The sequence below is a fragment of the Hyperolius riggenbachi genome, chromosome 8 (assembly GCF_040937935.1).
Source record: "Hyperolius riggenbachi isolate aHypRig1 chromosome 8, aHypRig1.pri, whole genome shotgun sequence".
NCBI classification, from domain to species: Eukaryota; Metazoa; Chordata; class Amphibia; order Anura; family Hyperoliidae; genus Hyperolius; species Hyperolius riggenbachi.
The window spans coordinates 158581959-158596617 of record NC_090653.1 but is presented as its reverse complement, the minus strand read 5'-3'; the positions used below and the strand labels follow the sequence as shown (position 1 = coordinate 158596617).

At 45.7% G+C, this 14659-nt stretch overlaps 1 protein-coding gene across 3 annotated transcripts in view; it reads right to left on the bottom strand.

Annotated features, from left to right (window-relative positions):
* Nucleotides 1-14659, bottom strand: part of MED12 (mediator complex subunit 12) — a 118279-nt gene that overhangs the window by 99586 nt on the left and 4034 nt on the right. The window lies entirely within an intron of this gene.

Below are 14659 nucleotides of genomic sequence, written 5' to 3'. Positions count from 1 at the left end.
GGGGGGTGCATCTCTTCAGCAGGGACAGGGAAGCTGGTCAGAGTTGATGGGAAGATGGATGGAGCCAAATACAGGGCAAACTTGGAAGAAAACCTCTTGGAGACTGCAAAAGACTTGAGACTGGGGTGGAGGTTCACCTTCCAGCAGGACAATGACCCTAAACATAAAGCCAGGGCAACAATGGAATGGTTTAAAACAAAACATATCTGTGTTAGAATGGCCCAGTCAAAGTCCAGATCTAAATCCAATCGAGAATCTGTGGCAAGATCTGAAAACTGCTGTTCACAAACGCTGTCCATCTAATCTGACTGTGCTGGAGCTGTTTTGCAAAGAAGAATGGGCAAGGATTTCAGTCTCTAGATGTGCAAAACTGGTAGAGACATACCCTTAAGCCTCATCTACACGCGTAGATGAGGCTCCGATGTTCCTCATCAATCGAGCCGCTGATGCGGCTCGATTGATAAGATCCGACAGGTCGGATCTTGCCACCGCCGATTCCCTGCTTGTTCCCCGTGAGGGGACAATGGCAGGGAATAGAGCGGAAGATAAGCGGAGCCAGTGGGGACGAGCGGGGAATCGAATCTGACGCACGCGTGGGTGAACGGGGACGCGGCGGGCATGCGCGCGGATTCGGAAGAGGCGATCCGGCGGCTAATCGAGCTGCCGGATCGGAGCCTCATATACGCGTGTAGATGAGGGCGTAAAAGACTGGCAGCTGTAATTGCAGCAAAAGGTGGTTCTACAAAGTATTGTTTCAGGGGGCCGAATAATTTACTCACAACCCACTTTGCAGTTATTTATTTGTAAAAAATGTTTGGAATGATGTATGATTTTCGATCCACTTCTCACGTGTACACCACTTTGTATTGGTCTTTCACGTGGAATTCCAATACAATTGATGCATGTTTGTGGCAGTAATGTGACAAAATGTGGAAAACTTCAAGGGGGCCGAATACTTTTGCAACCCACTGTAGGTTTAGAGGACAAAACTAGGGGGGAAAAAAATGTATACTAAACATGGTGCATCCATGGTGAAGGGGCATCTTGTGGATGAATGCCCCCTTTGTACCTCATGCACCCTTGTACCTCATGTCTCCCTTTGTCTTCCTCTGTCCCCATGTGTCCGCCCCTGGCTCTATGCCCCTTTGTGTCTCCCTTTGTTCTCCGTTTGTCCCAGTGTCCTCCTCTGCATGGGCACAGTACAGGGAGTCCCTGACATTGCGACGGGTTGGAGGTTCGTATTGGCAGGCATTCACAAGTCAGGAACTAGTAGCATTTGGACTATAAGATGCAGTGACTTTTTCCCCCCACTTTTGGGGGAGAAAAAGTGAGTCTTATAGTCCAAAAAATACAGTAATAAATATTATTACATATATGACCAAATCTTGCAATACCCATTATTTTTTGTTTTTAATTCACCAACAACAGTGTTTTACCCCGAATATTTTTCCAGCCGGTAGGCATGGAAAAATAGGCGGGTGGGGTAAGATGAGAGAATGCAGAGGAGGAGTTAAGCAGATGACAGTCGGGTGCTCACCAAAACTAGCCGGGTGGAGCCCCTGGAAAAAAAGAGCCTGGGGAGAACACTGAACATATTATGCAGCACCGTTAAATGCATATCAAAATGAATTAGAAAGAAAGATGTATTTTTTACTAACTACCAAGGTTTCACAAATATGCAAAATTAAAAGCCAGCTCTATGTGATCGTTGGTCTTGCTGCCAAGATTGGAGCTTTACACCAGAAAATGTACAGCAGAAATTGCCCAATTAATTTATAATACAGTAGTAAAGCTATGTACATATCTGAGATTACAGTGGAGGATGAATTAAACCAGGTCTACAGTCTAAAGAAAAAACAAGAAGTCTCTAAATGGAGGCGTGTCAATGCAACAGCAATCAGTCAAACAATCCTATACAGCTAGCTGTCTACTAACCTGCCTGAGCATGGCCATGTTCAGCCAGATCAGACGGATACATCAAGGCAGCACTGACCCACTGGTCAAACATCTGTCACTGCATCCTACACTGGCTCAGCGTGGCCACTGACTAAGGGCTTATTCCACTTTACAACAGAAAGATACATTACTATCCAAGCCTTTCTATAAATGACTGCCATTAAAAGAAACCTGAGGTGAAAAACAAATGGCGACTGCCATAATTATTTCCTTTTAAATAATACCAGTTGCCTGGCTCCCTGCTTATCTTCCTGGTCAGTAGTGCCTGAATAACATACCTGAAACAAGCTTGCAGCAAATCCAGTCATACTTGAGTCATTAATATCTGATCTGCATATGCTTGTTCAGGGTGTATGGTTAGAGGTAGTGGCCCTTATGCAACTAACTTTTTCTCCTGACTTTTCTCCTACGTGATATTTGGCAATTGAATGCATTTTAAACCACCAGCAAACAAAAAATTACTAAACATAATTTTGATAACACCTTTTTACCTTCTTTTTTGTGCTTTTTCAACTGGGAAGTGTTGAAAAAATGATGAAAAATCATCTCCTAGAGAAAACTCAAGAGAAAAAACCTAAAGAAGGGCCAATGGATCAGTAGAGCAGCCAGGCAATATGAATTTTTTAAAAGGAGATTAAATAGGTCAGCCTCCATATGTCTCTTACCTCGGGTTCTCTTTAACCACCTTACGACCGCCTAACGCAGATCCCCCGCTTAAGTGACGAAGCTCTGCTCCATCAACAGTCCCCCAAGCGGCAATCGCTGCTATCAGACTGTTAGACGGCAGAACCTCTGTCTATTTACATTGTACAGCGCTGCGATCTATAGCAGCGTTGTACTGGGGACAGCTGGGACACTGGGCTGTCCCCTAGAGCGGGTCAGAGAGCGATCGGCTCTCATAGGCTGATGCCTATGAGAGCTGATCGCTGTAATTTGCTTTTTGGGGGGGGGGGGGGGGGGGGGGGAGGGATAAACAAATATACATTTTTATTCAAAAAAATTGAAAAATAAATTAACAATAAAAAAAAAAACAGCCTGCAGCAGCGACCAGAGCCCACCAACAGAAAGCACGGTTGGTGGGCAGAAAAGGGGGGGGGGAAATCATTTGCGTTGTAATGCTCTGCAGCAAGCTTTTAAAGCTGCAATGCACTGAATTGTAAAATGTAGCCTGGTCCTTGGGAGGAGGGGGGGCTGGAAGCCTGTGGTCCTGAAGCGGTTAAGGACCGGAGCCTTTTTTTGAATTTTTATTGTGATTGGATTATCACACACTAGGACCCGCAAACACTTTTGGTCAAAACACCAATTAAGACCTTGATCAAGAAAGACTTTATTTATGTTTTAATAAATGAGGCCACAGGGTGGGTGGGAAAGGCAGTGTGTGATTGACAGTTGGATAGCTCTGTACTGCATCGAGCTGTACAGAGCTACCAGTGGTGGCTTTCTGCTCACTATTCAGATTTCTGATGAAATTAGAACTATGTTCTAAAGGTTCATAGGGGGTAATCCCAGTAAAAATCTATGAATATTTATGGTTTACCAGGTCAAGTAAAAAATAAAGCAGGCTTTATGTTACTTTAGCTTTAAAAAATTTGTTTTTTAAAAAAGCGTTTAATTTACCTGGGGCTTCAACCAGCCCCCTGCTGCCGACCTGTGCCTGCAAAGTTACCAAACATTCCTCCTTTCCCCTGCCGCAGCTCACTTTCACTTCTGGCTGCTGCTGTGCACGTCCTCGTTCAGGCTCCCATTGCCTGGGTGCTTACTGTTCTCGTACTGCACCTGCGTAGGACGCTCCTTGCCATAGGAGCGCGTACAGTGGACATCGGCGTGAAGAAAAGCCACGGCAGGGGAACGGGGGATTGTGTGGGCACAGAGCGGATGCAGGGGGCTGGCAGAAGCCCCAGGTAAGTGAACGTTTAAATCATCAGTTCCGCTTTAACTTCTTCCAGGTGGCAGTGATTACAGCCAGAGCACAGATTTCACTCACTGCTCCTGTGCCATCTGATTGCTCTCACCATTCATACCCCTGTTTACATTGCTGTACCCGCTTGCTCTGCTGCCATGCTGACAGCTGAGCCCAATATACGGGCTCCTGACCCTGTCATTCCTGAGAGCCTAAAGGCAAAGCTGTCTGGTCTGTAAATGGTTAAACTAGTGACAAATACAAAAAGTACCGGCAGTCTAAGCCAAAGTCAACAATGTGAAAACTACTGAAAGCAGTTGTTTTGCATAAGAGCAAGGCAAGTTATTTTTCTATAACAAACGAAATATAGGCAACCTAAATATTACTTATTTCATGTGCCCTTTAAATGGAACCTAAACTGAAAAGGATATAGATTATTCCTTTAAAAATAATACCAGTTGCCTGGCAGTCCTGCTGATCCTCTGCTTCTAATACTTTTAGCCACAGCCCCTGAACAAGCATGCAGATCAGGTGCTCTGACTGAAGTCAGACTGGATAAGCTGCATGCTTGTTTCAGGTGTGTGATTCAGCCATAACTGCAGCTAAAGACATCAGCAGCAGAGTCAGGCAACCGGCATTGTTTAAAAGGAAGCATCCATCTCCCTCTCAGTTTAGGTTCCCTTTAAAGTGTACCCAAGATGAAGGGGAGAGAAAGATTTTTACTTACCTGAGGCCTCTTTTAGCCCTCTAAGTTCTCTCGATCCCAACGGTTATGCCGCTGTCAACCCCGTAAGGCCCATGACTTTGCTCAGTCAAGGACCCCCCCCCCATCACGCTCCTGTACCCAGAAGCATTCTGTGCATGTATAAATTTGTAAGACCAGAACAGCGCATGTGCAATGGTCCACAACCCAACTGGATTGCTGACTGCACAGTGGACCGGACTAGAAGGACAAGAAGGGAACTGACAAGCTACGGGGAGCTAGAGGAAGCCCGAGCAAAGTAAAAATCCCTTTTTCCTATTTATCTCAGGTTTACTTGTGGAATTTTAATTTTGGCAATGCAAAAAATATTTTTTCCATGCAACTATGACTTTTGCCTGTGTCCATCATTTTTTCAAGTCACTGGTGCCCAAATTATTAAAGAGCCCATAACACTGAGCTTAGCCCAGCCAAGAATCACCAAGTTTGTTCCCCTCACTAGGACTGTGTTTCAGGGGTGAACATATCAACTCTCTCAATAGCTCTGTGGCCCATCAACTAATGGACTAGCAACTTTCTGCTCCATGCTGGACCCTGCTAATGATTGCCTTCTTTCTCTCTTCTTGTTCTTTAAACAGCTGGCAATTACCCAGAAGATCCAGTACTAACTCTAACCTACAAAGCTCTCATAATTGGTCTCTGGTAGTGGGTTGGAGCCCTATGGCTGTCATACTTCCCTCTGCTATAACAGGCATTTGGTGAAATAAATGGATTTTGGTTCCAATGCCCATTCTACTGCTGGTGATTTTCTACTTGTGCTTCTTCCTTCTGCACCAGCCTTGTTCTTCTCGGAAGTTCATGCTCCCCAACATATCTAGTTCTGGTGCTCTTGCTACTCTGATCTTAAAATATATCTCTAAGAAAAAGCTAAAAATCCTTCAGTAGATGAGGTCTCTTTCACACAGATGGCCAAATGGTGCATTGAATGTGTAGTTTTGCATCCAGTTCCTGTGAGTTAAAGCCTTCGGGTTGCAAAATAAAGCCCCTTAAATGGGAGTGTTTTAAAGGGGCACTTAAGTCTGTGGGAAAAAATGAGTTTTACTCACCTGGAGCTTCAGGCAGCCCCTGCAGCTGTATTGTGCCCACGCACATCAGAAGCTTCTGGTTTCGGCGACAGGAGCCGACAGGCAGGGAACGCGAGGGATTCTTCGCGTTCCCGGCCACAATAGTGCCCTCTATGCTGCTATAGCATATAGCACATAGCAGCATAGAGGGCGCTATTGTGGCCGGGAACGCGAAGAATCACTCGCGTTCCCTGCCTTTCGGCTCCTGTTGCCAAAACCGGAAGTGGCTGCCGGCGGGGCCAGGAGCATCTGATGGAGTCGGCGTGGGCACAATACAGCTGTAGGGGGGCTGCTGGAAGCCCCAGGTGAGAAACTCATTTTTTCCCACAGACTTAAGTGCCCCTTTAAGTCATCATTTGATACACAGTGGGTGTTACCCGGCAGCAAAAACCGCCACATGGCCTCACTCATATGTGACTCAATGGGGGGAACCTCTCTACCACCTGTGCCAACTGTGGACTGTGAATGGGAGCAGCTGAAAAAAAGAGGCAAATTCACCGCCTTCAGCTTCCCATGTGAAAAAGGCCCAACATTGATGTATACAAGGTTTTAAAAAAAGGTATCTGAGCACATATTCCTTAAAATATATAAAATAAACTTCCCCTAAGGGAGGTTCATAAATGGTGTGGGCCGTTGGGGGTGGAACCATTAACCTCCCGGGCGTTATGATTATTTCCACAGTGTCCTGGTGGGAGGCGACCGAATACTACCACTGCGGGCACTTCAAACAGCAGCTGCGGCAGCAGCAGTGACCCTGAAGATGGAGGACAGCCGCAATTGGAGGTTTGATTTGTATATTTCAAGGAATATGTGCTCAGATGTTTTTAATAATCAGGAAACAAAGAAGTTTAAAGTGGACCTGAACTAAGACCTCCGCTCTGCTCTATAAGATACACAACAGCATAATAACCTTTAAAAGGAATCAGGGGGAAAAAAAAAAAAAAAAAAAATCAGCGTTACTCATGTGGGGCTTTCTCCAGCCCCTTGCAGACGACTGTCCCATGCTGACAGCTCCGCCGCCATCCCGGGCTCACCGCACGGTGCAGAGGATGACATCAAATGCCGCTGTCAATCATGGACACGTTGTCCGTGGCGCACTGCGCAGGCGTAGTAATTCTGTGCAGTGCGCCATGGACAACGTGGCCATGATTGACAGCGGCGCTTCACGCAGGCGCAGTAAGGAAGACCTCGAGGTTGTCCTCTTCACTGTGTGGAAACCCTGGGACGGCGGCAGAAAGCCAAGCAGTCAGCGTGGGACAGTCAGCTGCAAGGGGCTGGAGAAAGCCCCAGGTGAGTAAAGCTGTTTTTTTTTTCCCCTTATGATTCCTTTAAACAAAAAAAAAAAATGTATGTGTTACAGCTGATACAAATCCTACTTCCTGATTCATGGAAGCAGACATATATGGTTTACAGCCTGTGCTTTAAAATGGGCTTATCTGCTTTTCTGCCATAGGCAGTCATGTGACACGGGGGAGATGAAATTACAATTTGAGATTAGACACAAATGAGGGGGAATTCGACAGACTAAACTCTCTACATACAGGGTGTATTTCTCTATGTTTTCCTTCTGTCCTGTGCAAGAGTTTGGGTCCCCTTTAACTCTGTGATTTTTGCTTTTCTAATCTCCAACTTTTTGCAGAGCGAGTCATAGCAGAGGCTTGGCCACTGATGGAGGGTGAGGAACAATGCAAAAGAGGCTAGGGGAAGCCTGTGCTCTCAGTGTAATGTACCTCTTATGCTGGGCATACATGGTGCGTTTATGTGCTCGATGCCAGCGCGTCCATGCTCGTCCGCATGGGCGCTTCTTATCTGCCGCTCGTTTTTTTCTATTGTCCGCCCGCGGGGATTAAGTGCACAATCGATCCGCCACGGTGATCGGACACAATTATCATCAATCGAGCCATCAGCGGCTCGATTGATAAGAAAGAAGCTGCCGTGTATGCCCAGCATTAAAGAGATTCCAGAAAGCTCATAAGCCCAGCTTCCTTATGCAGACAAGCTGTCTTATGCTGGGTACACAGCCTACAATTTTCTGTTAGATTTTCTGTTATGCTGGGCATACATGGCTCAATTTTGCTGCCCAATTCCCCGCTCGATTCCCTTACCTTCCACTCGTTTTTCTTATCTTTTGCATTTTCTTCAATGCGGAATCGAGCGGCGAAATGATCAGGCCGGAGATCGGACATGTCGGAAAATATCTATCAAGCTATCTAAATGGCTCAGAACCGAGCCGTGTATTCCCAGCATTATGCTGTGTTTATGCTGTGTTTACACCATACAATTTTCTGTTATGCTGGGGATACACGGTTCGTTCTGAACCGTGTAATCGAGCGCTGATGGCAGCGCTGATAATTTCCGACCTGTCCGATACCCGCGCGAATCGATTCCCCGCTCGATACCGCGGGCAGGACAATGGTCAGAAACAAAGAGAAGATAAAGAACTGCCCGCGGGGGCGAGCGGGAATCGATCCGGCCGCGCCGCAATCTATCGTGCGGCTCGGATTCCTTTTTCAAAAATGCTGCGCTCCCATGTATCCCAGATTTTCTTGTAATGAATTGCTCAAAAGAAATAGAGAACAAAACAAAACATAGTGTGATACTGCTTCAAACAATTTCCTTTTCACACCACCCAGTGTTGTGACCAATATCCCATACACGTACACCACGGCTCATAGGGTTATACAGGTCCTCACCATGTGTAATGACTGTCAAATCACAGACAGCAAACCAGCACCATATATAATCTCCCAGGGCATGCAGATATCCACCGAGTCATGTGTGGCCTCTCACCTCACTCTCAGCTGTCCAGATTATAAGACAGCAACAGCGCTCAGTGTCTCAACCGGAATATTCCAAGCAGCTCCCCCAAACGATACCACTCCTCTATAGCAGATTCCTCATATCAGCCTAATAACTGAAGGACTTGACATAGCGTAAAACCATTAACATTTATTAAGAAGATAAAAGTAGTGCACTCACATGTAACCAATAAAATCAAGCATGTATCAAACAGAGCTCTTTCTCGCCAGCCTCGTACGCCTGTAGCTCCGCCCTACGCGTTTCGTGCATGCGCACTCATCAGGGGCTAGTGGCGTCTAGTTGGCTGGCGCATTTATCCAAACTGGACCGCCGATTCTACCTATCAGCAACACTTCCCACACCCAAGATGGCCGCTAGGTCACTTCCGCCCTCATCTGCCGCTATATCCCCCTATCGTGAACGGCCATGTCAGAGGGGGCGGTGCCCCGGAGGACACCCATCATTTATCACCCTAGTGACTGTAACCAGCCACCCACGGGTTTCCGAGCCTCCTGCACCGCCCATCCACATCATCTCATGGGCTTTTCTTATGCGTTTGGACGTCAGTCAGCTGGCTCTATGACTGATCGCCATAGCGGTTGTACGCAGCGCTATAACTGCCCCATACCTTTAACATACCACTTAGCGCATAAAACTAGCTCCCCATCTTAATACAGATAGATCACTGTTAATACAATAGTAAATACATAATACATCTAAAACTTATAATCAGTCAGGCATAGCAAACATTAGTTCTTAACCCTGGCATTATTAAACGACTAAAATAGCAGGAAATTGGCAATAAGACTAAAATGCGAACCACATACTCACAGATTTAATACTCTCATAGGTATCCATCCCCCCCACCAATGACACCATTGCAGGCTAGGGTTCCGGGCATAGACGCCTCCCCCACATACATGGCAGGAAGCGCACACATCCAGAATCCACTTGAGGATCCAACCCCAAAACATCCCCCACCGCCCCCCCCCCCCCCCCCTACCTCTCCATTCCTACATACCCCTCACTCACCCCCCCTCCCCCCCCTTAATAGAACAGCCAAGAGAAAGACAGGGATTCCCCAATCTAGGTATGTTATGAGAAAACAAATACCCACATTGCTCCCCCAACCAGGGCAATATCAATCATTGGATATAAAGCAATTAAGGTCGAACTCAACATTGAGCCCCCTAGGGTGCATCGTTTTCATCTCGTATATCCATCGTGACTCCATTCTTGACAGTTCCCTTATCTTATTACACCCCCTCCAGCTACCCCTTAACTTATCAATCCCACAAAATTTCATTCCCATCGGGTCCCGGCCATGTTTCTCGGCAAAGTGCTTAGACATATTGTGCCCAACATTCCCTTTCTTGATGTTCCTGACGTGTTCACCTATCCGTTCTTTTAACTTCCTAGTTGTTCTCCCAATGTACTGCTGCCCACACGGACACCAGCACATGTAAACAACATGAGTAGTATTACACGTGATACAGTCTTTGATGGCATACTGCTTGTTGCTTACTTTCCCCACAAATCTATCCCCCCTCTGTGCCCGTGCCTCTCTGCATCCCACACAATCCCGACAGGGGTAAAACCCCTTATTCCCCACTAGGTCTCCTCTGGTCTTTACAGGTCCATCAATAAAGCTTGGGACAAGAATCTGCTGTAAATTCTTGGCCCTCTTGTATATAAATTGAGGTCGCATCGGTATGATCTGTCCCAGAACATTATCTGCCCTCAAAACATTCCAGTGTCTTTTGAATACCCTCTCCACTTCATTAAACCTAGTGTTATAATCGAGTACCACTGCATATTCATACCCGTTATTCTTACTTCTCCCACCCTGATATCCCATCAACTGTGCCCTATCCATTTTACCAGTAGCATCCCGTATCTGTGTAACTGCTTGTCTCCCATATCCCTTTTCCACAAATCTTTCTATCAACATATCAGTCTGTTCCAGAAAGTCTGCAGTCTCTGTACAATTACGTCTTATCCTATACATCTGGCCTTTGGGTATATTAGTTAGCCATTTTTTAGGATGGCAACTTGAATATGGAATGTATCCATTCCTATCAGTCTTCTTGAAATAGGTCCTCATCTGTAGTCGCTCCCCTTTCCTATATAGATCCAAATCCAGAAAGCTGATTCTGTCCATATCGAATTCCGCTGTGAGCCTAATGCCCCTCTCGTTGGCGTTAAGCCATTGTATATACCCCTCTAGTTCAGAGGCCTCCCCTCTCCATATCATGCACAGATCGTCAATATAACGAAACCAGTGCCTGATTGGTGCACTTAATCCATCTTCTAATACCTCCCTTTCCCACTCATCCATAAAAATATTTGCCAAACTGGGGGCAAATTTCGCCCCCATCGCACAGCCGGTAACCTGCAGGTAGAATTCCCCTGCACACCAGAAATAATTGTGTCGTAAAACAAAATCAAGTAGTCGCAAAATGAACAGAATCTGTCTTCTCTTCAATGTTCCCTCCCCCTCCAGGGCCCTCTCGACCGCTTTCAACCCCATATCATGTGGTATTATCGTGTATAACGACGCCACATCAGCCGTTACAAGAATATCTTTCTCAGCCAGTTTAATCTTCTCTACCTCCTGGATCATTTGTTTGGTGTCTTTAATCAAATACGGGATTTTCTGCACTATTGGCTGCAAAAACCTATCTATATATTCGCCTATCCTTTGGTTTAGTGATTCAATCCCACTAACAATGGGCCTACCTGGGGGCCTCTCTGGGTCTTTATGTATTTTCGGGTTCTGATATATTACGGGTATACGCGGTACATCGATCATAAGATACTTAAACTCTGCATCATCAATGATTTCCTCCTCCAATCCATCCTTCAGAATATCTCTCAGCACTTCTTTGTATTGTCTAGTGGGGTCACCTTTCAGTTTTTTATAGGTAAGACTGTCTCCAACAATTCTATCTAACTCAGCAATATATTGATCTTTCCTCATAACAACAACCCCCCCCCCCTTTGTCGGCTGGCCTAATCAAAAGATCCTTCCTCTCTGCCAGTCGTAAAGCCGTCACATACTCCCCATCCTTTCTACGATCATCTAATTTCTCCAAGTCGGTTACAACCAATTTCTTAAAAGTCTCTACCGTGTTTCCCATACTATTCATCCCTGGAAATAAAGAGGGACCTATTCCTCAGTCCCGTATGCATATATTTAGGCACAGTGGTATTGTTGTTAATGTGGGCCTCCCTGGATAGGAAATACTTCTTGATATTTAACTTTCTAGTATATTTCTGGATATTAATATATGTGTCAAACTTATTCAGACCCTGCTTTGGGGCATATTTCAAACCTTTGTCCAGGATTGCCATCTCTTCAGGTCTAAGTTTAATCTGACTAATATTAAAAATACCCTTACCCTTCATCTTCTTCTTTTTTCTTCTCCCCCCTCTGCACCCTCTTCTATTCCTCGCTTTCTGCCCACCATCCCCCCTGGCTCCACCTCCCCCTCCCCCACCCTCTGCCTCCTCATGTCGTCCCATATTTTCCCAAAAAAATCATCGTCTACATCATTCAGTGGATCATAGCGATTTTGTGTGGGTGTATAGTCTGGTGTCCCATTCAGTCTGTACTGGGGTCTCCAGTCATTTTTAAAACCATGTGGACCACCTCCTGGTCTCATCCCAGTAGCCCGTGTCTGATTAAACTGGCCCCTGTACCCCGTCGTATCACCCCTTCTACCATCTCCTCGATATCCACCAAATCGTCCCTGTCTGCCAAAATCCGTCCTAGGTGGTCTTGGGCTATTGCCTCGCCAGCCATCTATCTGTTCTGGAGAGTTGAAATGCACCTGTTGGGGGCCCCCCCTAAAGGTAGGTCTCGCCTCCCCACGAGGTCTATACTCACCTGGTTGCTGCATCATGTTACGACCGCTAGCATCCTCATCAAGATTAGCAGCTATCGTGCGGCTCGATACACGGCTCAAAACGAACCGTGTATCCCCAGCATAAGATTTACCTGCCAGATAGATAAAGTTCAACATGTTGGAAATGTATCTATCTTACGATCTATCTGCCGAGCAGTTAGGCATTGTTCTACTCAGCAGGAGATAAACAGAAGACAATGCACCAGAGATAATGACCATTCTCTACAGAAAATAATCTAATTATGCATTCTAATGCTGGGCATAGACGGTTCATTTATGTGCCGGTATCTAGCCAGTCACCGCTCGTCCGTGCGAAACGATCCCCGCGGGCACTTCCTTATCAGCGTTTCATATCTACCATTGTCCGCCCGCGGGGATCGAGCGCGGTATCGACCCGCCGCGGTGATCGGACAGGTTGAACATTATCAATCGAGCCATCAGCGGCTCGATTGATGATATAAAACGAATCGTCTATGCCCAGATTAACAGAAAATCGAACAGAAAAATCTAATGCTGGGCATACACGGGTCGTTTTTTTGTTATCAATCGAGCCGCTGGTGGCTCGATTGATAATATCTGACGGGTCCGATGACCCGCCGGATTGATTCCGCGCTCGATACCAGCGGGCGGACAATAGCGGAAAACGAGCAGAAGATAAGAGAAGTGCCCACAGGGACGAGCGGGAATCGTTCCAGGCGCGCGTGGGGAAGCGTGGGAGTCGATCCGGCGGCTGATCGAGCCGCAGAAACGGATCGTGTATGCCCAGCATAACAGAAAATTGTATGGTGTAAACCCAGCATAGATTTACCTGCCAGATAGATAATTTCCAACATGTTGGAGATTAACTATCTAACATCTATCTGCGTAGCAATTAGGCATTGTTCTACTCAGCAGGAGATAACCAGAAGACAATGCACCAGAGATAATGACCAGTCTCTACCAGTACTTTGCAGAAAACAATCTAACAGAACATCTAACAGCAAAATCAAGCAGAAAATGTTATGGTGTGTACCAAGCATTACATTATTCAGATGCACCATAGTGCCTTTTCAGCTGAACCCCCTACAATCAGCACAAATAAAAATTCCATCATGCTTGGTTAGTGCCAAGTTTGTTCCCAATATTTGCGGCAAAAATTAAGATTTGTGCTGCTTTCATTTTGAAGATAATAGCACTTATTTCCAAAACAATACCATCCCCCATCCAACAACCTATAGACATGAAGCTGGAATGGGTGGGTAGTGCTGTGCATGTGCTCATTTGTGCTGTAAAAATAATCTTTCTATCTTTTATAGTAGTTTTTTTTTAGATTTTCACATTTTTTATAAAGGTCAAAAGTTCACTCAGCCCCCCTACAACATCGCAAAGGCTGATCGAGCCTGAGTGAACTTTTGATGGTATGGTTTTAGAAATAATAAGTGCTATTATCCTCAAAATGAAAGCAGCACAAATCTTAATTTCTGCAGCACAAATGGGCACAAATGTAGCGCTAACCAATCATGATGGAATTTTTATTTGTGCTGATAGTAGAGGGGAAAGCTTCGCGGAGCCTGGCTTTTCTACTATTAAGAGGTTTATGCAAAAAGCTGTGAGCCTTAAAGAGAACCTGAACTGAAAATAAAAAAATCTACTAAAGTAATCTACTCCTCAATCTCTTTCTCCTCTCCTGCGTTCCATTTGTCCACTGTAATCAATGGAATTCTCCGTCCGCCAATTTAAAAATGGCCATTAGGCCCCAACAGCTTCATGGTCAGCACACTGTTAAACTGTAATACCAACCACTTGAGCCAGAGGGAAACATGGACATTACCTTGCACATTCAGTTGTAACCAGGGCTGTGGAGTCGGTACAAAAATCTTTCGACTCCAACTCAGACTCCTCAGTTTCTGAAACCACAACTCCGACTCCCCAAAATTGCTCAGACTCCGACTCCTTAGTCTAATACTTAACAGGGCTGTGGATTTTGTACAAAAATCATGCGACTCCGACTCCTCAGTTTCTGAAACCATGACTCCGACTAAAACTCCGGGTGCCCAAAATTGCCCCGACTCCTCGACTCCGACTCCAACTCCACAGCCCTGGTTGTAACTGACAGCTGTTGATATGTAACTGACAGCAACTGTTATATTTCAGTTCTGACAAAATATTGTCAGAACTGGAAGGGATCACTGTAAGAAGAAAATGGTGAGCCTCTGAGAGGAACTGACGGTGAGGTTAGTATGTAATATTCATTTGCAGCCACGTCATGTGTTTATTTGAAATAATTTTCCTC